Below are 27,974 nucleotides of genomic sequence, written 5' to 3'. Positions count from 1 at the left end.
CCCAGGGCTGCAAAGCATCTGAGATGTTGGGGGACTCTGGTTAAAGTTAAACCAGGAAGGGGTCTGGGACAGACATTGTATAAACGGGTTTGAGCCAAGTCAGTTAAGTCTGATAAACCTGGTTGAATGTAGTATCTCAAACCAGTTTCAGCCATTTTTAAACCGGTTTATGTATCAGAACAGATGTTCAGTGCACAGGTTTAAACCAGTTTCTGATCACTTAAACCAGTTTATCACTTTAAACCAGTTTATGTGTTATGTCTGTCCCTAGCCTCTAAGTGAAGTCATGATAACCACCCCAGTATGGTTCCAAAAGTTTCCCCTAGCAGGAAAAGTAATTAAGTGCTCTTCCTTGCCACTGGTACAAAAAAAGAAATCAGCTTAATTTGTAAACAAAAGCAAACCACCCTTTCTGATTGTAGGGATAGCTAAGCTTTGTACTAAGCTCCCAAGGCTTGCTGTTGTAGTTTCCTTCATTGGAGGTTTCTAAGGATAATTTAGACAAACACATCAGGGATGTCACAGGTGTACTTATCCTGCCTCATCCCAGGAGGTGGACTAGGTGACCTTCAGCTCAACATTGTTATGATTTTATATGGTGGAAGAGCCTCAGCTCTACAAACTAATCTTCCCTGGGCATGTTTGCTTCAGAGCTGCCTGGAAGTAATGGAGAATCCAGCTGATCTGAAAAGAGAGGATTATTGCTGGTCACTATTGGTGACTGCTTGCCTCTAGATTTGGTGGAGTGATTGTCACAGCTACATAACATTACCCAGGTTATGTTCACTGCGGCTTCACAGTAGGGATAGGCTCAGGGACAAAAAGAAACTGGTTATTCTCTGTAGCCCTACTTGTTTTGTAACATTTTTGAAAGAAATATCTTAAATGATACTTTGTTACATCTAGAGCTAATGCCATTTTATGGGGAGGAGGGGGGATGACAGTAAAGTGAATTATACAAATCAGTATTTGCAGTAAACACAAAAGCAGTAAAGTTCTTTTAAAAAGAAAGAAGTGGAGATTCTTTTAGATGTTACTGTAGTGTTGGAAAGCAAAGTGTGCCAGCAATGGGTAAATTAAGGGGAAATATTTTGCCATGAGGGGCAGTCCTTTACTGCTCTTTTCTCCCCTGTGTAGCCAATTATCAAACTTTGTACATTCTGCTTTTCTTGCTAAGTTGCCTTCTCCTGCTATTAGTACCTGAGATGAGCGAAGCATTTGGCCTTCTTAAATAAATGCACTACTTTATTGTTTAGAGGGCTCTTTTCCTTCCCACACCAAAGGGGGTTGGTGTTTATCAGGTGCAAGATGGTTCTCAGGTGTTTGCTTTGGACCTGACACTCTCCCCTAATTCTGGACTGAACCCACATGGCTCCCTTCCCCAACCCAAAACATACACAGTGGGAAAATCCGTTTGTGCGTGGTTTTTGTTGTTTTGTTTTTTTTGTGGATAAGGCAACCTTTCTCTGCCCCCTCCCTTGCAACCCTAATATAGTTTTACTGTTTTCTTTTTAATAGCGAGAGACAACCCTGGCCCATCAATTTATATTATAAAAATATCTCAGTTTCAAATACTGTATGTTGGCTTCTCAAGGAATCAAATCTGTTATACTGTGCTAAGTTTCTTAACTTCTAGAGTCAGCATTAGATGTGTGTGTGTATGCTGTAAGGGGAAAATAGATACCTATCTATATAGATATATAGATATGATACCTGATACAAGTAATGGCTCATTATATTCTGTCCTTGCCTGAGAAACCAAGTGCTCTTTAGCTCAAATTTTGAACCCTTCTGGGTTCCTCAGTCAGACAAACTGTGTCAAAGTTGAGTGCGCCTCAGCACCTTTGACTCTTCTATCTTCAAATGAACTGATTTAGACCCTTTCCTTTTCAAACCAGTTAGCCTTTTTGGCTATAATCACATTAATGTTAATGTGGAGCTTTTAATCTGGCAGAAAGTAATTGTCACAGGAAAGGAGAAAATAACTATCCCAACTGCTCATGTTCCAAGTACAGTGTTTTAATTTGGTTTCTTTTGTTTCCTTACCAATTATCACTTAGATGCTATGTTCACAGCTTGCTAGCATGGTTGGCTCTGCCTTATTTTAGGGCCTGGATTAGGTGACAGGATGATTGCCTTCTCTTTGCAAAAATTGCCTTTTTAAAGCCCTTTTAGAAGCTGTTTTACTTGATTTTTTTTAAAGAAAGTGTGTTCATTCTGACTCCACGCTCTATTTACAGCTGGGAATTGAGTTAAATAAGTATCAAACTACACCATTGATATGAAAACTGTGTATGGTTAGAGCTGATCTAAACTGTTGTTTCTTTTCCCAACATCTTACAAAATATAAATAGCTGTGGTGAAATTTAGTGAAAGCAAATTAGATTTAATTTTAGCCACCTGTATTTTCTCTCTGCCCCACAAATCTTCCTCTGTTGTAGAAGACTACATTATGCCCAGTATTTTTGGATATCACAAGAAAGAAAATAATATATGTTATGCACATGTTACGCAGTAAGAAGCTGCAAACATCTAAATGTGTATTTTGCCTCTTTCAGTAATTTCCACTTACTTATAGGGCTAGCAAAATGAGCTTTTGGTATCCTCCAAGATAGAAAAACTACTTCTCATTTATTACCACTGCCATGACTTTGGTAAACCTAAACCTTGAGAATACTGTGTTGCTCTGGGGTAACTTAGTTTTGAAGCCTATATTTAATTGGCATACACCTTTCACGTTTTGGTAAGACAAGAGTACCTCTATTCTTTGTTAAACCATATTTATACTTGGCTCTGAGCATTTTTCTCACATTTTGTAAATCACTGTAATTTTTTTGTTTGTTTGTTTGTTCCATTGTTCTCAGGCTCTTTTTAGAGATGATACTTTCTATTTTAGGACTAAATTATAGTAGTGTTCAGTACCCTGTGCATCTTTTCTTGCCATGTATTTCTGCAAATGAAGATAAAAAATGATTTAGGTAAGGGGGTTTCAACAGCTGTGCAGAACAAAGGTCTGGAAAATGGGAGACCAGCCTCTAATGGTCTGGCTTTGACACTGACGTTCTGTATCAACTTATTCAAAACACTTAACTTCTCAGAGGCTCATTTACCTCTTAAAATGGAAAAAATATTCACCATAACTACCTCTCAGGAGTGCTGTAGGTATTAATCAATTAGAGCCAAATCATAGCTACTTTAAATTGCTGAGTTATTACTGATACAAATAATCATTAAAGTTAAGCTCCTAGCAATCTGAGAATGAGATTTCCAGTATTGTCCTTAGTTTGAAATGTTTTAAGACCCACGGATAGATGGCCTTAATAATCTGATATTGCTGTGGTTTATTATGTAATAAATTATCATTTAATTATTACCCTATGCTACTTGGTGATGTCTGAGGATCACACTAGTCTGTTTTCTAGTTCTGTTGTAAAAAGATGCCACAGCAATTCTGCAGGTTTGGGAGAGATGATTCTCATTGGCCTAAAATAATTTGTTCAACCTCACTGATAATGATGACACTTAGTTTTTATACAATTGTACCAAACCCTGGAAACTGCACAGGAGCCAAAAGGAGGGTTTTCAAATTTATATGAGGGATTCTGGGGGGATAGGGTCACAGGCCAGTGGGCCAGAGTGATTGGGAAAAACATGGTGAGCAAACATTAACATTAACATATGCGTAGAGTACATATAACAGACAATAACAACTCAGTGATAAAACCCTTCAGAGACGGATAACAAATAGGGAATATTAACAATGGGATGCAATACACTGAAGAAACCTTAAGCCCTCCCTTAACTCCAGAGGGACCCTCAAACCAGTCTTTAGCCTAAAAGAGCACTCAGTTACTGTGTACCTAGGTTCCCAGTCTGAGCCCCACTGCTGTGGCCTACTGATTCAGTCCCACTGCAGCTCCTGGTCTTTCCCTCCCCTTTCCTCTTTCCCCAGCAGCCTGCTGGGAACACTAGTTCCTGCTGCATTATTACAGTCCATTACACATGCTTTTCATCAGTAGGTCTCAGAATGCTTTACAAAGGTGGTAAACATTGTGATGCCTATTTTAGAAACCATGAGTCCGAAAGAGATGAAAACATCCTGAAGCATCAATTTCATAAATAGAGTAAAATAGAGGACAGAATTTAACAAAGTCAACACAAGTAAAAGCAGTAAGGGAACCACTGCCATAGTTCTTCTGGATCAAGCAAAACTTTATTTCTGTTCTCCTCTATTTTCAGTTTTCTTTTCTTTTAACATTTTTTTCCAACGTGTGAACTAAAATATAAAAAGTGTGAAAGAATATAAAACTATTTGGCAATATTACAAGACACTCCAGCTTCTTCTTCATTATTTGTTTCTATAGACTTCTTGAGAAATGTGCTATTTCTTGTAAAGATTTAGGACCTGATCATGTTTTATTTCAGGGATGGTATAAATTAGTGATATAGAGAAGACTGTAAAAAGAGAATAAGATTGGTTTAAATTCAACTCCTGAGTTCCTTATATTCACTAAAGCTAGGTGAAATCTAGTGCTGGAACATTTTTCTACTAAAAGATGCAGGTTTGGGTTCATAAAACCTTACCAAAAAATTCTTTAAAAATTGAAAAATTGCTTTCTTAAATTATAGGTGTAATTTTTTCCACTTGGAGTTTTTGTTTGTTTTACTTCATTTTAGTTAAATAAACAAAAAATCCACAAGGAAAGTTCAGAACTATTTTTTTTGCTTGACTTTTTGGATTTTTGACCAATTTTATTTAAGGTTTACCCAAAATATTTTTTTCAGTACAGTATGCAAACACAAAATCATTTTGTAATAGAGCTACATCTATGACCACAAGATGTCTCTATCCTAGCATTTCCCATAAGCAGCAAGGCCATATTTTGAATGTTGAAGCCCCATTTGTACAGAGAGCAGATTGAATAAAATGTGCTTAAGTGAATGTTGTAAAACCGAAAAATCTCCTTTGTTGTCATTGTTAGTTTTATACAGTAAATCAGCAGGAGTTTTAGTTTAGTTGGTATAATGTTTATAAAATGATTATGGAGTTGTCAGAACTCTTGACATATTTAATCTGCTATAAGACTTTAGCAGAAAGCTTTCAGATTTCAAATTTGTCAAATAACAAGTATTTGTACTAGGAATTATTTTTGCTTAAACAGAACTAAGTTACAGTCATCAAATAAGCAAGTAAGAACAAAGATTAAATGCATCTCTGGAAAAAGATAGAAGAGCAGTGAAATATAGCTTAAAAGGAGAAAATGAATGGTAAAAGACACAAGGAGAAGCAAAAGGATGGGATGCAATATGGTAGGGGAACATAGAGGGAGAATGTAACGGCACTTGTGTAAGCAAAGGTAATAATCTTATTGGCTTTCTCCTAATGTCAGTTTTTAACTATCACAGCTGCAGTACATGTATAGTCCCTCTCTCTTTTTCTAATCTAACATTTCAGACAGTGTTCTCACAGCTAGCTTAAACGATTGCAGTGTAATGTGTTTCCATTAGTATTTCATGTGATGGAGTATGAATTAAAAAAAAGCAGAAGTATAATAATTCATATCTTCCTTCAGTACATAATATCATTTTTCCTTCCAGCTTGTTTTATGCAAATTTGCATTAATCCTTTGGATGTATAACATACCAGCTGACGCAGTGGGGCTGACTTCTTTGGCAGGCATACTATAAATTAGTCCTGCACCCTCCCCAAGTAGCACTCTGATCTCCTTCCTGCTTGATCTGCTGCTCTGCATTCTTGTTTCCAGCCCTATCTGTCATGCTGTGCTGCATGCCACTCAGAGGCTGCCTATGCCATTGGTGGTACCTGTGATGCTGCTTGGCCACCCTTGAGATAACAGATTTAACAATATCTAGCTCAATTTGATGATAGCACATCAATTTGGGAAGTTTTAATAGATTTGGTTTATTGAAAGTTGCTTCAAACAGTTTTAAAATGCTTACAATACCCTTTACAACATGAAATAGCTCTACAGCTATGAAGTGAATTAAGTGTCTGACTACAGAGTTGTACATGCATTCTGTAAAAAGCCTGGTCTTGCTATTTGGTTCTGCGAAGCAATCTAACTAAGTGCATCTTTACTCACCAGTTGCTATATGGCAGCTCCCTTTCCTATTTCCCTGTCTAGACACATGGGACATCTTTACACATGCTTCAGGGGAGGGGGGTAGCAGGCTCTTTAATTACAGCGGCCCTCGGTAGCTGCTCTACTTAAAGTGCCTACAGCGTCTTGTGTATTCAGTGTCCAGTGCTTCAAAATGGTGGCAGGGGCTCTTGAAATAAACCTCGTTTGATGAGCTTCAGTTAAAGTGTTCCCACCACCATTTTGAAGAATGGGGATGCTGAATGCATGAGACACCAAGGCTGCTGGAGTATGCTAATTGGGGCTCAGTTAATCAAGTCTGCTCTAACTTGTCCTAATGATCACGTGTTGGAGCAGGCATCAAGCACGTGTATAGGTGCCCATGGGGAGAAGTGCTTCTCACAATCTGAACTTTCTGAATGTTATGCCAAAAAAAAAGGGGGTGGGTGAACTTGAGCTTGAACCTGAGTAGTTTCTGTTGTGTAATTGGGGACCAGAAATATCTTAAATTGGTTCAAACTTGTTCAGAATATGATTCTTTCTCACCCTGTTAATTAAACATTTGATTAGATGCTGTTTGCCTATAATTTAAGATTTACAGTTATGTGAATTGTTAACTAATACTACATACTGTAAATATCATCCATGTCTCATCTAACGAGGTTTGATAATAACACAATGATCATATAGATGCATAAAAATAAATACAAGAAAGAAAGGAGTGTGAAAGATTATCACACTGTAGCTAAATATTTCTTTACCATTTATTAATGAAAAATACCAGCATGTTTTTAACTTTTGATCCAAAGCAGAGCAAAATACCTTTAGGGATAATTATCTTTCTGACCTAAAGGGAAAATTTTAGAAGTGGTATATGGCATTCCCATTCTTCTCCCCTCTCCCCCCCCCCCTTAGTTTTTGCCTGAATCCATTATAAATCAAGCTTGGTCTTTATCCAAGTATTCTTATTTGCATTTATTGTCACAGAGGGAACATCACAATTTATTGCAACCAGAATTTCTTGCTAACAGTAAAGTAGAAGTGTTCCCCAACTTGACCTTTTGTTCAACTGATATCAGCCTTCTCTTCCTGAAATCTTTACCATCTCTAAGCTTTTTAAAGAACTGCTTTCTTGACTAGATTAGTAATTTGTATTTCACTGCTGATTATCAGCCTAATGCAAGTATTACTTGTACCATTTGGAGATGATTTTCTTGCCTGAGTAAATGTTTACAGGAGGCTGCCATGAGGGGCTTTATGAGGTCTTTCCTATTGGAGGCATCAGCCTCTTTGAACCCTCTTGCATGGGAACACTGAAAAACAAAAACCACACAGGCTAGGTAACCAAAAAAGATGTAATCCCTCATGGGCCCATGAAGTTCAGGAGAAGGTGCTAATCAATTGGAGGCTGTCAGGCCAGTTAAAAAGCTTGCCTCCTTTCTCTCCTTGGGATCTTTTGGCTGAAGCTTGATGAAAAAGGCAGTCCTTAGTGCAAGTACTGAAATGTCTTCCATCCAAGATTGAGGATCAGGAAGCATTTGTATGTGACTTTAAGACACAGAGAAACAATGTCCTGGGCTTATTTATCTTTTTGATGAACCATTTCAAGATGGACACCAGTTTGTTTTATTAAAAGTTGCCCTGTTCTAGAAGGGTTGCCTTTATTCAGGTAACATAATTAACTGTAAAGGGCTGAGAAATAAATTCCAAGTTTATTTTAAAAATAAAAGTAAAACAAAATGAACACAATGTGGCTTTTTAAATTTTTTTATAGAGAGAACAATAAAGATATGGTATGAGGCTTAGTACATTCATCTCCTGACTATTTCCATAGAAACAACACTGTAAGTTACATTTTCATTTTAAAGTCATAATTGTTAAGAATATTTGTTTGTCTTTCATTTGCCAAAGAGTATACTCTGTCCAAAGGGCCATCAGGATCACCTGTCGAAGAGAATGGACAGCATTTTGAGTTCCAGAGACCAATCCATCTCGACTATTTCAGATGCATTGTCATATAAAGGGCTCCTGGATGCATTTCTCAGCTTCACCTTTTGCCTTCTCAACCAATTTCCTAGGCCACTAGCCAAGCAATCCATGGTTCCCTTCTGTAGGCATCTGCAGGGATGTTAGGTCAAACAGATTCTGACCCCAAACTTGTGCGCATGCTGTGGGGTTAGTGGAGCATTAGAATCCTACACACCCTGAAGTATCTAACCTCAAGCGTGTAATGGTGTTACAGTAACTGGGTGGATGCATGCATGCAGATTTTTTCAAAATAAGACTGGCCCCAATGTTGCAAACACTTAGACATGCTTTTGTAGCTATTAAAGCCAGAACAGATTGCTGTGATCACTTGGTCAGCCTCCTGTATAACACAGGCCATAGGACTTTTCTGAAAACTTCTTGTTTGAATTAGAGTAACTGCTTAAGAAGAAAACACCCTGATTTAAAAATTGCAAGTGGAGAAAATACCCACAAACATCAGTTAGTTTTTTTTTTCTTTTTCCAAATGTTAATTACTCTCATTGCTAAAAATATGGACTTTAGTTTTAGTTTTGAATTTGTCTTGTTATATATTCCATTAACTAGACTTACAATGCCTTTAACTGCTTGACTGGTTAAAATTTTATTCTCAGTATAGGTACTTATACAACGTGAACAAATCACCCTTTAACCTTCTCTTTAAACAGCTATCAGCTATCTTTAAACTCCATCAGTAGATGGAGCTCCTGGAGTCTCTCACTATATAAACTACAATTTCCAATCCTTTAATCCTTCTTGCAGCTGTTTTCTGTACCCTTTCCAATTTAACTGCTTTGTTCTTGAATTTTAAATACCAGACTGGATATTGTATACCAAGAACAGTTGCACAATGCCAAACAAGAGGGAATGAAACTTCCTTACTATTACCCAAGAGTCCCTTGTTTGGATTTTCAAAGTCCTTAGTGGTCTTTCTTCCCACTGTGTTTCCCATCCAGCTCGTGTTCTGTTTTGGTTATTCACCAAGGCCTTTTCAGGGTCATGGTTGCCCAAAATGTTTCTTATCATGTAAACATGGCCCAAATTCTTTGCTCTTAGATGTATGATTTTATATTTTGGCTGCATTAAAATGCACATTGCTTACACCCTGCTTCCAACATGATCCAGATATCTCCCTATCAAAAACTTTTTTAAAAACTATCTACCACGCCCCCAATCTTTAGAATGATTTTCTGTTTTCATTGGTGATGATTTTATATTTTCTTCTGATCAAAATGTTGAATAGTGCAGGGCCTAGGATCAATCTTTAGACCCCACTTGAAACGCATCTGCTTGATGATTGTTCATCCTCACATTTTAAGATGAGTCTGGTAATTTTTAAATTCACTTAAAATATACCATGTTAATTTTGTATTTTTCCAGCTTCTTAATTAGAATGCCATTCAGTACCAAAGCAAATGTTCTATGGGAAGTCATGTATCCTATCAACGTGGTTATTTTTATTAACCAAATTTGTAATCTCATTAAAAAAAAGATATTAAATTAGTTTGATAGTGTCTAATTTGCATAGTCTGGTTGATTAGCCTTATGTTTTGTTCTTTATTAATAGAGTCCTATATTAGCCATTCTATTATTTTTACATTGCTTTGATTTTATTGAAACTACTTGCTTGTATAAAAAGTAATGTTATGTACTTAAGTGCACAGGACTAGACTGAGTTTGTGTCTTTATTGTGTTTTGGATCTCATGTTATAGAATCATTTTCACTTGCATTTTTGAGGTCCAACTTCAGTTTCTAATATGTCATAGGGGTAATTATATTATGTGTTCCTGTGACTTAGGCACTTGTGCTTCTAGATTTATCACTCTTTAATTACAAGATACTTTATTATCAATTCACATTTTAATCTAGTTATTTTAATCTGCTTTTAAATCCCTGGTAAGTGTAGTTTTGTCACCATTGAAAAAATGTATTTCAAATTTATGCTCTAAGATGTGGTGCAGATGTTTGATAAAGTGCTCTGAACTAAAGCACTTCAGTCTGATACCACAGCCATCTAGGATAAAACACTAGTCTGATACCACAGCCATCCAGGATTAATTTTGAGAGCTGGTAGATGTGCATGGATGCTGCTACAACATGCTGTAATTACAGTGCCTCAGATCACACTTGATTAATTGACTGTTGGAGTGTGCAAATTAGCATGCTTTCAGCATTCCCATACTTCAAAGTGGCAGCAGAAGTGCCTTAACTAAAGCTCGTTGAATGAGCTTTAGCTAAAGCACCCCTGCTGCTATTTTGAAGCCACTCTAATTAAAGGATTCCACCCCCCAGAGCACATGTTAAGATGGTTTTAGATTAGTATCTGCCATTTTTAAAGTTCTTTATGTTCTGTGAGTGTGTGTTTTGTTACAGCTGTAAAGTGCTTTCTGCGTGCTTAACACATGCTAAGTGTAACAGCTGGACCCAGTCTGAGTGTTTCCTCTCTTGTCTTAAAACTGTTTATTAACTCTCAATTCTAAGCCAAAACCTAGCATATCCTTGTATATCTCTGGCTGCTGGTGTCTTTGAATGAGAAAATTAAAAAAAAAATAATAATAATAAAAAAAAAAAAATATATATATATATATATATTAGTTTTTATAGCTCCCCTATTCCTTCACACTATTTTATCTGAGATCTGCTAAGGATATAGATTCTACTAAGATCAATTTCTTCTACCAGCATAGAAATCCATAAAAATTTAATGGGGCTGGTATGTGAGGGAGTAATATAACTCTTTATCAGATGGTATAAAAAAAAAAGCTGAGTCTTGTTAGGGCTACTTTAATGTGTTTCCATACTTTATATTATTAATGGTTTGTGAAATCTGTTAATAATTTGCTGTTTCCACTTTCACTTAGCTTTGTATTTTCTAGATATTATATCCATACCTACTGTATATTTATCTGATGCCATGCTCTTCCAAGAACTACCTGTTTGCTTATATTTAGTTCATAAAATTAAGCTGGAACCTTCTATTTTTTTTGTGTTTTAAACTTTTGTTTATACTTTTTTTTCTTTTAATGAAGGATGACATCCCATGGGGAAACACTGTATTAATACACTGAGCTCACACACAGCCATCCAGTTTTTCTTACCATTTTGGTAAGAAAAGGTTGACTTAAATGTTGAAACCATTGGCTTGTTCTCCGTTTCTGAATGTCCTAAACTAACTCAACCTTAAAAAATGATCTGAAAGAATATATTTCACAATGGAAAAAGAAAAAAAAAATTGTCAGATAAGTTATTCTAAGGATAATTTATAGGTTTTAATATTAAATATAACTTAGGCACATACTGGTTTTGATCTTTGTCACAGGGCACTAAGGTGTGCCTGCTCCTTTAAGGGCAGAAACTGCCTAGAGAGAGGGCCCTAGGTAACACCCCCACAGGTGCAGGTTGCCATGGCAGCAGGCTAATGAAGGAATTAGTCTGCACTAAACCCAGTCAGCTGACTGGAAGGAGGCAGGGCCCTGGGCACATATAAGCCCCAGGGCTGGGGCTGAAGGCAGTCAGTTTTCTGGCAGCAGCCAGAGGGGAAGGAGTTGATGCATAAAAGCTCCACAGAGATGCTTGGCCACCTGTCTGACCGCTGGTAAGACTAACAGGCTCTAGGAGCTCCTAAAGTGCCTGGGGATAGGAGGCACACATGGCTGAGGGAGAAACTGGGCCTCTTAAAGGCGCAGTGTGTGGCCTCCAGTATCATTGATATTATTATTTTGAGGTTATAGCCCAAGAGCTCTTGTTTTTGTTGTGGTTTAATCCAGTGGACTGGGCTGAGTGTATTGGGGGGAAGGAGGCCTCATTGGGGGCACACTACCATGCAGAGCCCCAGTGCCAGTGGGTGCAGTGACAGGGGGTGAGGAGACCCCAGTGCCAAAGGGTGCAGTTACTGAGGCTAAGGGTCCAGTGACAACAAAAGGCCGAACTAAACTGAGGCCTCACCACTAGAGGCGATGTCTAAATACCATCTGTATTTGGGGCCCCACACCATGGGTCATGGTAAAGGGATGGTTTTGGAGCCGTGCCTCTAGCCCATAAGGCTTGGGGTATCTCGCAAGGCATGTGCTTAGAACGAGACCCAGCAAGGGGTCTAAAAACCCTAAGGGTTTAGTGGGGTCCATCAGGACCGTGACTGTGTAGCAACTTGAGGGCAGCCTCCCTATCTACTGCCTTAACCAACAAAGCATGGCAGGTGAGACTAGAAGGCGCCCACAGGGCAAAGCTGGCACGGTCACAGGGCCCTAGGGGCATCACGGCTGTCTCTAGGGACCCCACCTGGTGACAATCTTAATTAAAAATATAATATTGATGATTAAAATTGGTTACTATGCATCAACATGCACCATTTGTCATTCACTGTAATACACAAAGTATTGCAGGGGTTTAGGTTGTAGCTGTGTTGGTCTAAGGATATAGGCAGACAAGGTTCCTTGGGTGAATTTGATATCTTTTATTAGACCAACCCAAATGGTTGGAGAATAGTTATTAAGCAAGCTTTCGGGTTCAAAAACCCTTTGTCAGGCTAAGGACGCTGCAGCAGTTGCTGCGTGCTCTTCCTGGATGGAATGAAAAGTAAAGAAGCCAGGGGCTGGGCTGGGCTGGGCTGGGCTGGGGAGTCAGTTGCCAGGCAGATTGTAATGTGTCAAAAATCCAATGTCTGTGTTTAGTCCCTGATCTCTAGTATCCAGGAGGTTGATGAAATGGAGCTCATAGGCTCGTCTCTGGGATGTGTTGTGTAAATTTCCCTTGAGGATCAGGACTGAGAGATTGGAGAGAGAGTGGCCCTCCTGTGAGAAATGTGCCCCCACCGGTAATTGGGTGTTTCTGTCTTTGATGGATTTCCGGTGTGCGTTCATTCTAGTGCGCAGTTGTTGTCTGGTCTCTCCTACATATCTTCCATCAGGGCATTTGGTGCATTGGATGAGGTATACTACATTCCTGGAGGTGCAGCTGTAAGATCCTGGGATGCTGATGGCTCTGTTGTGGGGTGTAGTAATTGTGGGGGTGGTGGAGATGTGTTGGCAGGTTTTGCATTTCTTGTCCTGGCACGGTCTGGATCCTTTTGGTGTGTTCTGGGGTTGAGGAAGTTTGCTTCTGGTGATGAGGTTGGCGAGGTTCGGTGCTTGTCTGAAGGCTAGGATGGGTGGATTTTGAGGATTTTCCGTACAGGTTCAAGGGATGGGTGATAGGTCATAACCAGCGGTGTGCGATTTGTGGGTGGTTTTTCTTCTGTACTGCAGCAGTTCTTCACGTGGTATCCAGGTGGCTCTTTCAAACGTGCGATCTACCTCTCTGGAGGAGTGTCCTTGCTGGGTAAAAGCCTTTTTAAGATTGGTAAGGTGGCAATCCCGGGTGTTCTGTTCAGTACAGATGTGGTGGTATCTGAGGACTTGTATTGCGAAGTATTGCATACACTTGATCTGCACTATTTTCTTGCTTCCTAACCCAGAGACTTGTCTCATTTAATATAATAACTTAATGTTTTGAATTTGAGGAGATGTGAACCTGTGAAAATTTGCTTGCTATGATATCTGCTGCTAACTTGACCTGGTCTGTACTTTCCAAAGTTTATATTCTCTGGAGGAACTCCCTTCACATCATTACTTCTGCTTCAGTGATATTGGGGACCTGGAAGTACATTTGCTCTACATGGCATGATGTTCATTTTGTTCCAGAGAAATGGCCTTAATGGGAGGAACAAATTTTGAATCTACAGATATTCTTTTGTTGAAAAATTGTTGTTTCTTCTTTTGACTGGAGTGGCTAGCCAATTTGGGGAATCTGCAGGGTTGTTTTGGTTAGGAGAGAAATTTGATGAAGGAATCAAGCATTTTTTGATGGAAGCTTATTTAATTGCACAGAATGTAATAGTCTCATTTCCCTGAACATCAATATGGCCAATTCCCTGAATATCAAATGGCAGGCATTCAGTTCCTAGCCTCCTTCCACTAACATTTTAACCCAAAGTGTTTTTTTCCTAGGTTTTTCTTGGGGGCACATGCCTAAGCTACTTTAGCTGTATCTAGGGATTCCTTGTACTGTATCTTCTTTACTTTACTGGTGCTTTTTCTTTTTTTCTATCTCAGTCCCAGTTCTAACCAAACCAGTCTGCTTCTTTTGCATTTGCATTTATCCTACACTGTTCACATTTTTGAGCAGCTTTACACATTGCCTATGTTTTAGATAGTCTTGTATTTTCCAGATATTTCCATACAAAGGGGCATTTAATTATTCACTCAACATCATGAAAAGAAGATTTTTACTAACTTCTGTGAAGTTACTTTCAAACCCTAGTACAACATAGTTATTATGTACCATAGGAAATTTCCAGGCAGCAGAATAAAGCAGGCAGTGGTAATTATGCAGAAAGTATGAAAACAATGGCTTGGGGAGATTTCAAACTTTAAAGCACATGATTCTTGGGGGAATGCAGCTTTGTGCTTTTTCCTCTCTCCCTCCTCAAATTCCAGAGCGCACAGCCAAGCAGCCAAAGATCCAGTAAAATAAGAAGGGAAGTGGAGCTATCATCCCAAGAATGATACCTGATAGGTTAGGATGCATATTTTGGGTAGGATGTTTGGAAGCTTACACGTGTTCTGAGGTGTGGAGAATGAGGGACATTGCTGTACTACCACCTGAAGTTTTTTAAAATTTATTTTGCACACATCTAGTTGTACTTGTCTTTGTCAGACATACTCTTCCTTCATGTAATGGATGTGAAATGAAGGCTTTTGGAATAAGATGTACTGTTGCATCTAGTTTAATGTTTGTTGAACAAGCAAGCAGCAATCACAAAAGTATGGTAGAAGTAATTTTCACTTAATCCAGGAAGACTTTATGGAAAGGGTAATACTTACCTGCTTTTTTGTCCTGATACAAGCTTGTTTAACTGGTCAAGTTTTATAAATGTGCCCTGAAAAACTTTCTAAAAATAATGGGTAGCTGTAGGTTATTTTTTTTTTTTTGCTGCCTTTGTAAAATGCACCCATTATAAACTGTTCTGTGTTCAAGCCTGGTTTACATATAGTATGCATTAGTCAGATCATTATATTGTAATTAATAAAAAGGTACTGCTATGGTAACACTTGTGGTATTGTGAGTGAAAAATGCTGCCACTAATTACCTAATTTTTAAGGTACAGGTGCTATGGTATAAGCTATTCATGCTTTATAAATCTTATACTATTGTTGTTTTGTTTTATTTATATAGCTGCAAGGTAGCAAAATACATGTATACTTTGAGGTGATGAATCAATGCAATGTGGAGCCTTCTTTTGAACCTGGAAAGATAACCGTGTATTTTTGCTGGTATGAAGCACCAGTTATTAATTTCTCTAAACTGATTAAGGCTGCTGCGAAGGCAACCATTTTCATGTCGTTTAAAACACTAATGAAATTACTGTTAAAACACTAAAATGTCATCCTGACCTTAATTTTTGTTTTTGTCTAGAACTGAAATTTAGTTATCATAACCAGCTGTTTCCTGTTACCTGTTTCTTTTCTACTCATTATTTTTAGGAATTCTTGTCACAGCTTCCATAAGATTTTTAAAAGTTACACCAAATTTTAAATGAATATTTATTATTACTATATTGTAGTTATCCGTGGATTGTTAGGACTCTTGTTAGGATAACTCGACTTCTTATTTTCTGAAATGTGCATGGAATGAAGAGACATAAAGGATCACTATGGGAGGGACTCAGGTTTTGCCTTGTCTTGACACTATACATTTTAATGTTTTTGCTAAATATATTGAACCAATATATATGCTCATTTTAATTCAGCACTGAGTTCACTTGAGTACCCACTTGTAACCTAACTTCTTCTAATATATGTTTGGAGTACATAATATTTGGTTGTTGTGCTTAATGTATACTATACTTATTATTGACTAAGCTGGCTGCCTAGTCTATTAAGGAGTCTTAACCTGTCACATGAGAATAACCTGTTTTATATTACTTATAACTTTGCCAACTATTTGGGTTGAAACTCCCAAGGCTTGGCATCTGCCTCTGATTGAATTATTTTGGAGTATTTCATGCCAGATAATTCAATTATTTTTGAGAATGAGACTTGGGGAAAGTCTTACTTTTTTGTCCACATTAAAAAAAAATAAAAATATTGGGGTCTTTTATTGCAACATTCCAATGTCTCCATGTCTTGAATTGGGGACTTTGAAGTTTTTCTATGTGGGTATAGGGCTGAGTGGACTGGCATTTGTGCCAAGCAGAGCTGACCCTAGAGGGGTGCAGGGCCTGGGGTAAATCAGCCTGTGCAGGGTCCTTTTAATACTGCACGGGGCTGTGGCACCCCTGCAAAGGCAGGGTACAGCAGTGCTATAGCAATGAAATTTGGTGCCCAGAGCCAAGCAGATCCCACACGCCTGGGACGAGCTGTTCTTCAGTGGACATGAAACCAATGGTGTGCTGTGGGGCAGGTGGGGGGAGTGGCAAGCAGCTGGCTGCTTCTTGTGCGGTGCAGGGCTGAGCCACCAGCTCCAGGTGTGCCCCATGGGAGGAGCCATGGCTCCTTGGCCCAGCTCCACAAAGCACAGGGCCCGGGGGGTCGCCCCAATTTTCCCTACCCAAGGGACGGCTCTGGTGCCAGGGATGTGTTTTTTGCCATCCTTCTGAAAAATATGACCATTAAAGCCTTTGACATATTTGCTTGACACGCTCAGACTTGTTAGAGCTCTGGAGCTAACCCCCCTGAAGAGTCTATCTTCAATTCTGGAACAGATTTGGGCTTCCTAATAAAAGACATTCACTCTACCATCCCTGTAGAGTAAATGAGCAAGGTGATACTGCTACAGAAACACTTCCTTGTAGTGTTTTTTCTCAGAAGAGGACAGGCTTGATGGGAAAGCCAGGCCTGAGAGTTGCTGTAGAAGTGAATCTAAGGCTGATTGGGCCAACGAGATTGGTGCTGGAGGTGGTGGAAAAGGAAGGAGCTAATACTGGTTGGACAGAGAAACAGAGGCTGGAAGTACGTGTGTGTGTTGGCAAGAAGCCATGGTATGAGAAGACGGGGCAAAGAAAATGACAAACAGCTGGGGGAACAAGCAGGTTTGGATGAGAAGCCAGGAAGGAAGATTTGAGTGACCCAGTAGGAAGAAAGACAATCAAGTGAGTCACTGTGATTAGTAAGGGAGGTGGCAAACTGAATTGGAGTTTGGAAGAAGGTTGGGACTGGGAACACTGAACCCAAAAAGGATTTGTGTTTGTGAAGGGCATGGAAATTGAGTGATTAGTACCATAGGGAAGCTGATGGGGGGGGGGGATTAATATTGTCTTTCTGGCTTTCCTGAAGTGTTTGAAAAATGTTTGCTATGTAAGGCTTAACAATTCACCAAGGAAGATAAAACAAAGCATTAAATTACTGCTTAGTAAGTAGGCACCACTCATCCTGTGTGCTGATTGAGACAGAGGTCTGATGGAAAAAAGGTAGTCATGTATTCATAATAAATGCATATACTGGAGCCAAATTGAGTACAAGCAACTGTAATTCTAGTCCAGTAGAATAGAATTCTGAACTACCCTCCCGATAACTGCTTGTCCAATCAACTGCATATTGTTTCTTTGATGCAGTTTCCTTCTGTTCCTTCAATCGAGAAATCTCTTGCTATTGGAGAGAGACTGAAATTTTTTTTCTAAATTCTTATAGATGAGCAAAATACTTTAAAAGTGAAATCTCTGGCCTGACTGAACATAAATAGATATTATAACTGTGATGGTTCAGGACAAATGTGCAAGCTAGTTTATGTCCCTCCCAACTATACAGTTGATCATTAAAAAATGTCACCCACAAAAATCCTTGTCTTTAACATACGTAGAGACATATTGGGTCAGACTAATGGTCTATCTAGCCTCCTATCAGTCTCCAACACTGGAAAGTAGGAGTTGCTTTAGAGAAGTGGTTCTCAACCTTTTTAGACTTGAGGAACCACTTGATATACTCAAGGCACCCCTCAGAAAATGCTAGCTCTTAGTTTTCATTCTGTTTTTGTCTATAGAAAACCAATAGAGCCTTTCTCCTATTGCAAAGGACTCAGACCATGACAGGTCAGAGTGTTTTTGACACTTTCTATATGAAAACTTTGGGTTTATTTTGTGAATCATGTTTGTACACCTAATAGGCCTAACTTTGTGTGGCACCCTTGAATGGATCTCAAGGCACCTGTGACAGGGAGCCAGACACTCCTGTCACTTTAAGCAGAGAGTGCAGCTATTGATGGCCGATTTTAGAGGGGATTAGACCTCACTTCAGTATGACCCAGAAAGATGTGGACAAGGGTTAGAAGCTAGCCAAGGTGACCATCAGTACCAGCTAACAGTGCTGGCTTGGAAGACTGCCTTTATTTATTTGGTATATATGGCACAACAATCATGGTGAGAACCAATGAAAAATTATTAGTGGAAAAAGTAGCCAATAACAATAGGTTTGAACACAGTTTGGAATGACCAGGGATAACAAGTCAATACAAGTCAGTACATTACCAGAAAGAACCAGCATTCAAGGACAGGAGCTGAGAGGAGGTGAAGTCACTTGCCAATAAGATCACCACTCTCCTACTTTGAAACCTAGTAAGGAGATCAACACTTGCCTTCTGAGATCAAGGAGATTGGCGCTCTCCAAGGTGAAGCTGAAAGATCAGTAAGGAGATCACTGCTTTCCTTGATCTGTGGATGTGCCACACGTGGATCCAGCTTCCCACACGCACAGTTCTGGAATGCTTTAAGCACTCGCACACAACATCCCACAACTCATCTCTGGAGTAACCTAGCCAGGCTCACAGAGCACCCAGGCATGCCCAGAGACCCCTCTGCAGTGTACTTCTTATAGCAATAGTGCCCAGCAAGTTGCTGCTTTGTTGCCAGCCAGTCAGGTGCTGACAATATCTGTTGATCATGTGAGTTGTTACAATCTTTCACTCTTTTTTTTTCTTCCTCAACTAATCACAGCTCACACTTTAGTGCTGCTTGCTGTCAATCAAAAGCTGTTGCTTACATTTACCTCAGGATTTCTCCTGCCACTTTTACAGACCCGTCTGAGCATGCTCACCCCTTTATAAATGGGGCAATGGTTCAAAAGGTCAACTCTTTTAGAGGGCTCCCAGACCAGTCATCACTACACATGTGCACAACTCAACGTTAACTTTGGCATTACCTGTACCAAAACAGAAATACAGTCTACACTGTGTGGGGCTGCAGCAGAGGAGCATGGGCCAGCCATGAGGCAAAGGGGAAAACCCTGTGTGTGGCTGGGGAGCCACATGACCAGAAGGGGTAGAGCTTAGAAGCATACAAGTCCAAGGGCAGAAGAAAAAGGCACAGTCTGACTCCACATGCTGTGGGGGAAGGAGCTCCTGGGAGAGGGGCTTCAGGAGACAGGCCCATGGACAACTAAGCTACCCAGGGAAGCTAGACAGAGCAGCTAAAGGGGAAGTATGGTTTCTGATGGGGCATTGACCCAGAGTGAAGGTAAAGTTTAGTTTGGGAAGTGACGTGCTTATATTTGTGTTATGTTTAAGTCTAATATTGGAGGGCTGGTTTGTGCTACAGGGGTGGTATGGAGGCCATGGGGACACCTGAGAAGTGTCCAGAATAGAGCCCTGAGCAGCACAAGAGCACCCCAGCCTGGGGCTGGGACGCAAGACAGCAGTCTTGCCTGGGTCAGAGATCCTGGGGTTGAACAGCCCGAGTAGGGTGACACGAGGGCCAGGGGCATGTGGAGCACAAGACTGTTGAGAGACTGAGGCTTTCTATGGGATCCTGGGGCCGCCTCCTGCAATACTATAAACTCCACCAAGGTGTGGCGGGAAAGCTGGAGTAGGGCAGGGGTCACTGGGCCAGCGGGCGGCGGGGGGAGGGGATCACAGTTACCCTTGGGGCCAGGACTTTGCTACAGTACCCAGGGTGCCACCACGCCCTGCTTTAGAGGGACAGTGTGTTAATGAGGCATATCTAGAGAGAGCGGTGCCCTTTCATGGTTCTTCCTGGCATCAACCATCATTGGTTTACAGATGCAGTAATGGAGGTTATGGACAAAGGTAAAAGGTAAGGAGGATCTGCTGAAGTAAAAGGTAAGGAGGAAAGCCCATGTAACTGTTAACTGTGACTGTTCCTTCTGCCTGCACCTGTACTGATACAAATGAGTTAAATCACTTTAAATTAAGTACTTGCAATGGTATTGCTATGCTTGTCTCTATACAAGTGTACAGGAGCATGCAGATGTTGCAGTTGCGTCACTGTCCTGTTCTACTGCATGTTTTCATAAGTGCCCAGGCGTCAGTCCAAATTATTAGATGTTTGACATTCTTCTATATTTTAAAATTTATGAATCCTGGATTCAGCAACTTTAATACAAACAATAGGGTTTTTTAATTTAATTTTCGTGTGCAGTTCTCTAGAAGTTTGAGGCTTACTGTATGCGACCACCCAAGTCTGTAGGATGTTTCTTTGATGTTTACACTGTAGTGTAGAAGATTGACAAATATTGGTGTATAGTGTTGACTTCTGTGGGACAGCCTTAAAGCTACAACTGTATGTCATCAGCTTTCTTTTTTTTGCAGTTCAGACAGTTTCACTGGGATTTTTAAATCTTGGCTCTTAAACATGTCTTCTACGGGGCACCCAAATTTACAAGTCTTGGTCATTATTTTTAGTTTCTATTTAATTAAATTTACAAAGTAATAAAACAGATTTATTTTATAAATCCCGACACATCAATGTATTACATTAGGAGAGCAGAAATAAACTAGCAGCTTCTTTTGACAGCCATCCAATGTCTTCTCATGTTTATCCACACCAAACCCATCCTATTCCTACAACAGCCTGTGCAAATGGATACACCTTGTGGTTTTCCTTGAAAGGGGACAGACTGTGGTTGTTTGAATGAGGGGGAAGGTTTTACCAGAGGTCTTACCCTATAAAACAGTTCTATGGTGCATAAATAGAGGATGATCTGATTAGGAGCACTGTTGCTAATTATAGCTGTGTTTGTACAGTCTGGAGAGGGAGACATTCTCTCAGATGGAGAGAGCCTAAGACAATCTCTCAAGGGGTAGGAGTACATAGTTTGTTTCATGAAATCAGAATTTAGCCTGCAGTAGTTTCCAAGTCACCAGGATATGCAATGTAGCAACAAATCTGAGGTCCTAGATTTTTTTACAGCCCATTGAATATCTATAGGGCATGTAAGAAGTTAAGTTCTGTTTTATGATATCTATTGAATTATTGATTCGATGGGTGGACACTTACAGGTGTCTGTGAAGATGATATGTGAAGAGACTCTTCATCTTTTAATGCTAGATGATCCCTATGTTGTCCTGCGGCTTGATTATAAATCAGGGGGAAAAAAAGGTTTACCATAAGCAAGGTTGAGCATATTTACTATAACAAGATTTTTGAACTTACCAACTTAAATTTTACAGTGTGTTCTCACTGCTTGTATACTGGAGTTACTTTTAAGAAAAGCAACCATATGCTCTTAGGTATATTCCATGGTCTGGCATATTTATTTAATGTGGAGTACTTTTAAATGAAGGCAAAACAGGTTTAGGAAATATTAATTTCTCTTGTCTGACATGGAAGTTAACACTGGCAATTCACTATCACAAAAATAGTATTTGTTGATCTTTACAACTGCCTATACATTTTCACAGCCCATGATATCATCAGTTTTATTTTTATCTTATCTATTTTGAGAGGGGAATTTTTTGTTTCAGGGCATGTGCCATTGCTAACTGTTGGGCTAGGACAGAATTCTGTGCTGTTTGAGGGAAGGTTCAGATCCTTTCCTGGTGTATGTATTTTGGTTCAGTGGAGTTATGGTGAATACGTCACCAGATCTGTTCCAGTGCATTTTAAGTACGTTATTTTGAAAATAAATAATAAAAACATCTCAGTTATACTTGGGTGCCCCTTTAATATACCTTGCTTGTAGGTGTCATGGAAGGAAATGGTGTTTAGGGTTTGCATCAAGGGTGAATATAAAAGCAGGGTTGGGGGTGTGAGAGAGGAAGGGGAGGGGGGTTCATTCCAATTACAGAGTTAGCATCGTAAAAGGCACAAAGCAGGAGAACTCAGGTAACCTGTCTGAATCACTAACACTTTTTTGGCAATTAATTTCAAGTAGAGGGAAAGAAAAAGAGACGACATAAACAACAGATTAGTATAGGTGAGCAGTACGCATGCTAAATGTAAATGTAACAGGAATTATAGGCACTGACAGTGTTCATCCCAAAAAGAGAGTAATTAGGATGAAATTTAAATTAAATTATACCTATGCTTATAGCTATATCTTTATTCCTTTTGTGTAATATAAATCATAAGCCTAGGAGCATAATGAGAAGTGGGCACAAACCCTGGGTGCTGACTGCAGAGAGGGGTGCTGGGGGCCCCAGAATGGAGACCGCTACTAGCTCTGGCTGCATGGAGTGGGAGAAGGAGCCATGGGATAACAACAGGGAAAACTTGTACTTGATAATACCATCAAGCTGCCTGGATAGAGTTGAGACAGTTACCTGCTCCAGGGTAAGGAGCCAGGGGGTGAAGGTAGGGAGGTGTCTTGACTGCCAAATATATCTTTGTTCAACATAGCAGTTGGTGGCACCTGTAGGGGACCAGGCAACAGATTTAAATCCTTTGGCTGGGAAGCGCCTTCTCCTGTAGCTGCCAGGATTCCTGCCTCTACTCTGAGTCCTGAATGCCAGCTGGACACCATTGCGGCCCGGGGAAGCAAAGCCTACTTGGTACACCTCTGCTAATACCTATTCTATGTGAGAGTTTTTACCATAACAGCTATGATGGACTTATCAAGTACAAGTATCAAAGTGTACCATATTTTTATGGAATAGAGGAGTAAAATAATGTTTACTTTCCTACTCAAATACGTGAGTGTTTAGTGTTTAAATCTTGACCATTTGTTTATGGTAGGTCTGACCCTATCATCTCAGGAAGTTTTCTCATGGTCATTTTGAAAATCACTGCTTATTATTTGCACAATAAATTTACTTTGCAAAACAGTTAAAAAAAAAAAAAAGGGGGGGGAGGGGTTTGTGGATAACATAAACAGAAAATGAGAGTCTGCCTGTTTATCAAACTGAAGTCAACAATCGGGGAATGGAAATGAGATGCAGGAAGTGTGCTCAGTGTTTTAGTGTAAATAGTGACTGCTCACTGTGACCTGTTCTCAAACAAGCTATAGAATAAACCTGTTTATCCAGTCTACATGCTGTATAGTTTTCAATGATCAAAATCAGGTAACTCTGACCACTACTTGGATATTTTGAGAAGGAACAGAAGGCTTGCTCATCAGGTAAATATTTATATGTAGTTAGAACTGATCTATTTTGGCATCTGAACTATATACGATATAGAAGTATATTCTAAAGTTATGTCTAAATACTGAAGAGAAGAATGGTTCTTGAACAAGTATATTAATATGCTGAGCAGCAAACCTCTCTCTCTCTCTCTCTCTCTTTCCCTCCCCCCCATCCCACATACCCCCCTCTCATCATTGTGGCAGGACTAGGGTGAACAAATCAGGTTGCTTAAAATCAGAACTGTCTCCCCCTCTTCAAGCCAATGGTGTGTTGAAAGTGGACTGGATACACTGCATCGGTTTTTGGTATTCTGCCCCTCCTACTATTGAAGAATAATAGAAAAAAAAAATTTGAATGTTTTGGATGAAATATCATGGAGGATGGTTCTGTCCCCTATTTTGCTCATCTGTGAAAAAAGAAGGGATAACAAAACAGCAAGAGTCTGAAGCAGAATGACAATGGGAGGAGAGAGAGAGGGAGACATAATAAAAGAGGATGTGAAAATGAAGACATGGGAAGGTGAGGAAGGCAATAATGTGTAAAAAGAGTTACCCGAGAGAGAGAGAGAAACAAACAAATTGCATAGGTTTCTAGCCTGGCCAAAAATATATATGTGTATTCTCCTGAAAATGTGGGGTTCATGGGGTGTCATGTCTGTTTTCTTAAGTTAGTTTTACTGATATGGCATATGTAATCTGTACAGTTACATAGCATCACACTATATTGAGCCTTAGTGACCTTACATTCAGATGCATTGTGGTATTTGATCTAAAATGTGTGTGTGTGTGTGTGTGTGTATGTATGTATGTATGTATGTATGTATGTATGTATATATAGGGTCAGGATTGCACAATATAATAATAACTTTCAAGTGATAAACAAACACAAAACAGCAGACTCTCCCTATGCCTGAAGAAGAGTGTTTGTTCCCGAAAGCTTGCAAAGAACAATTTTTCCGTCTATTTAGTTGGTCTAATAAAAAATATTACATCTACCCAAGAACCTTGTCTTCCTGTGTCGTTAGACCAACACCGTCAAAGTGGTAAACAATGAGTTTCTTTGGCACCTAGGAGAGGTTCAAAGCCAAACAGCTGAAGAACAGTAATCATTCAGAATTAACATTTGACATGAGTTTTTTACCCATCTCCCTTGCAGACAGGGTCTCGGGCTGCTGCCAGGCTGCCTGCAGGGCTTCCTGCAGAGCCCCTGAGCTGCATGGAGCCTGGTGCTTTGCTCTGCGGCTGTAGGGGCAGCAAACGAAAACTCCTCTGAGGAGTTTTAGTTTGCTGTGCCCTAAGCCATTTAAGATGCTTTACGCCACCAAATTTCCTACAGTGGCTGCAATTAATGTGCAATACACCACCAACATGTACAAACACCAACACCATTGAAGTGTTGCAAAAGCATTTAGCTCACTTTAAAGGTGTTGTGCACACATGCCCCTTGTTTTGTCTACGCATGGCCTAAGAAGCAAGGTTAAGAAGATGTTGTTGTTCTGATGTCTTTTGTTGGTTTATTCTTATATCATCTTTGTCTGTATCTCAACATATGGTTACTGATTTCCTACACTGGTTCTTATTTTCATAATAATTTATTTTTGTTATCTTTTTAAGCCACTGTGAGAATTGTGATTCCAGAGCATTTGCTTGTACAGGTAGGCCTCTTTTCCAGAAGAGGGTATTCATCTTTTTTGAGTAACCACCAGCATTCCCTCTAAGAAGTGTGGTATGTGTGGCTGCACAGGCACATCTGGCAGCATGGCTTAAGCATGCCTGCACAGCCATGTATGCCACACAGCAGAGAGGGAATGCTGGTAACCACACCAGGGTCTGTTATCTGACAGAATCCCCTTTGCTAAGAGCTGGTAAGGCCTGTATGAGATGGGTATAACTGAGGCACCATAGGTTGGGAAAGTGACCTTTGCAGTATTTTTATCTGCTTTCTGTGGTCAAGCAACAGATGGCAGAGAGGGCCTTGTCACTGAAGGGTACTCTTGAAGGTGTGAAAGCACCCTAAGATTGTCTTGGAGGTACACCTGGTCACATCTGGGGTCAGAGCATGTCACACATGGTTTCCTTTTATACAAAAATTTTGGTGCTTAAGATTTCCAGTGCACTTTCTAGGTTAGAGACTTTTGAATATACTATATTTTTTCTCATTTAACCCACACCTTTTCCCGCAAAACCAGCTGAGGACAATGGGAGGTGGGGCTTTGTGAGGAAAAGCACTTCCCACAGGTCTGGAAATTTGGGGTAGGGGCAGAACAGGGGTAGCATTAATTGGTGTAGTTGTGGGAGCTATGGCAGTTTAATACTGCCACTGCTTCCTCCCTTCTTTCTCCCACGTATGACAAATTTCTGGATCTGTGGACAACTGCCTCCCCATCCACATGATGGATCAGCATAGTGCACAGGGTTGGTCCATGGATGAACTGGGCACTCCAATGCAACCCAGCATGAGGCTCCAGACCTAGCACACAGCTGCAAAGCCAGCATGAAGTCCTGGGTTCAGTGCACTGGAACCAAAGTGCAGGGTTGGATCTGGCACACACCCCAGGTGGAGTCAATATGCTGGACTGGGCTAGTATTGACGTGTGGCACAGCCTGATCATGCTGGAGTAGATCATGCTGGATTGGGCCCTACCATGTGGCAGGACCTGATTATGCTGGAGCTCATAAGCTGAGCAGCCCCTATGAAGACGGTGTTCAGAGGCAACTTGTTACATTTTATATTTTGTGGGGTGACTACTGCTAAAGAGAGATTCTCTGCATACATTCTTAATCTTTTCATATACCTGATTTTTGAATAATATAGAAGATTTTTTTGTATTGTATAGAAGAATCTCTTTTATATGGAAGAATCTATTTTATTGTGATTTTTATAAATTTTACTGATTCAAGGATTTTGATTCATCTGTGAGCCAGTTGTCAGGATGCCAGATGTAAATTGGTCGCTATTTTGGTTCTGGACTTCCATTGTCAAGACTTTTTTTATATTTGCAATCGAAGCATTTTCCTACCAGATTTAGAAGGAAAATATCAGATCACCCCAAACACCCATGAACAGGTCTATAAGACGGAGTGAGAATTTTACTTTTTTGGGCCAGAGCTATTTCTCAAACCATTTCATGTTCCTTCTGTAGAAAACTATGAGAAAAGATCTGGTCCTAAACAGCAAAGCCATATAATGTACTTTATTGAAGTCCGAATAAATCACTAAATTCAATCTAGTATCCATTGAAAATAATTTAAAAATCTATCTGGTTTCTGTTCACTTGTTGGCTCTAACATGCCTTGGATGCCTCCTGTGTGCCTTAGTGGCTCACTATTTCAAATTGGAGCAAGGAACTTGTTTTTTTCCAAGTCAGTCTATCAGAGCCCTTTCTCCAATACTAACATTGAAATTGGTTACTTTTAATTTTCCCAGCAGAAAATCCTAGCATTTTATGATGGAGCACCCTGGTTACTTTCAGCCAAAATGTGAATTTAGTGTTTGTACTGGGTGAACTATTTTACATTATGAAAGCCCATCCAACTCCGACCACTAGTGACTACATGTCTTGCAGCTCAATGGCTGCAATTTATTAAAAGGTCCAGCTGGGTCCTGCTACAACTGAGCAAAGGCTTCAGTACTTTACTGGAATGTAGAACCTCTGTGTTACTGGCTACTAAATATAACTTTAGAAATCCTGGGCTAAAAGAGTCCATGGTCTGTAAAATTAGACATTAAAAAAATTAAGCATTAGAAAAATTGAAGTTTTTCCCTATTATGTGCCATTCTTAATAATGTACTTATTGAAAAAATATTTATGCTTTAAATCTAAATACAAATCTTCATTGATGCACTGACAGCTAGTTTAATTTATGCTGGTTCATTGTAAATAGGTTATGCATAAATCTGAGAAATTAATATTTGTCTCTAGAACTTTAGCCTGTTACTTGAGTTTGAAATGACACCTAGTACTGCTGATAAAATGCAAATTTATGACTACCATGCAATTAAAAGGTTTATTATCATGGCAAATGTACTTAACATGCTACACGATTGATATCTAATTTGATTTCACCCCAGTAGCATTAGCTGGAATTTGGACATGTTTTATTTTCTGGGATATGTCCTGGACTTTCTCACCTGTGACTAAACAGCATTTCTCCTCTCAAATTGGATTCTTCTGGCAGCAAAATAACTGGACTCAAGAAGACAGCTTGAGCGTGAAAGTACCGGGCAGTTCAGCTCATCTTCATCTTGTCTGGGAACAGCAATAAATCTTCATCTCTTCTCTATGACCTAAGAAAATAATTGGTATGCTCATTACCATCTTTCATACGGAGAACCAAGTAGAACTTCCCCTTTTGCGCTATATGAAAAGGAATGGATATCTGGCTCCTTTAAACTTTGTTGTGTCGTTATTGTGCTATTTCTTTGCAATTCCCCCCCCCCCCCCCCCCCCCATATATTAAGAAAAAGCTGACCACCAATTTTTCTTTTGGCCAAGGAAAGACTTTGGCTTGAAGATAAAT

At 39.7% G+C, this 27,974-nt stretch overlaps 1 long non-coding RNA gene across 1 annotated transcript; it reads left to right on the top strand.

The window, feature by feature from the left end:
- Positions 1 to 27,890, top strand: LOC109280833 (uncharacterized). Its single transcript, XR_002087282.2, has 3 exons — positions 1 to 11,722; positions 25,068 to 25,108; positions 27,633 to 27,890. It is a non-coding gene; the product is annotated as an uncharacterized LOC109280833 (long non-coding RNA).
- The last annotated feature ends 84 nt before the right edge of the window (positions 27,891 to 27,974 follow it).

Source organism: Alligator mississippiensis, chromosome 3 (genome assembly GCF_030867095.1).
Source record: "Alligator mississippiensis isolate rAllMis1 chromosome 3, rAllMis1, whole genome shotgun sequence".
Classification (NCBI taxonomy): Eukaryota; Metazoa; Chordata; order Crocodylia; family Alligatoridae; genus Alligator; species Alligator mississippiensis.
The sequence above is the reverse complement of the archived record's forward strand: the minus strand, read 5'-3'. Positions and strand labels throughout refer to the sequence as shown.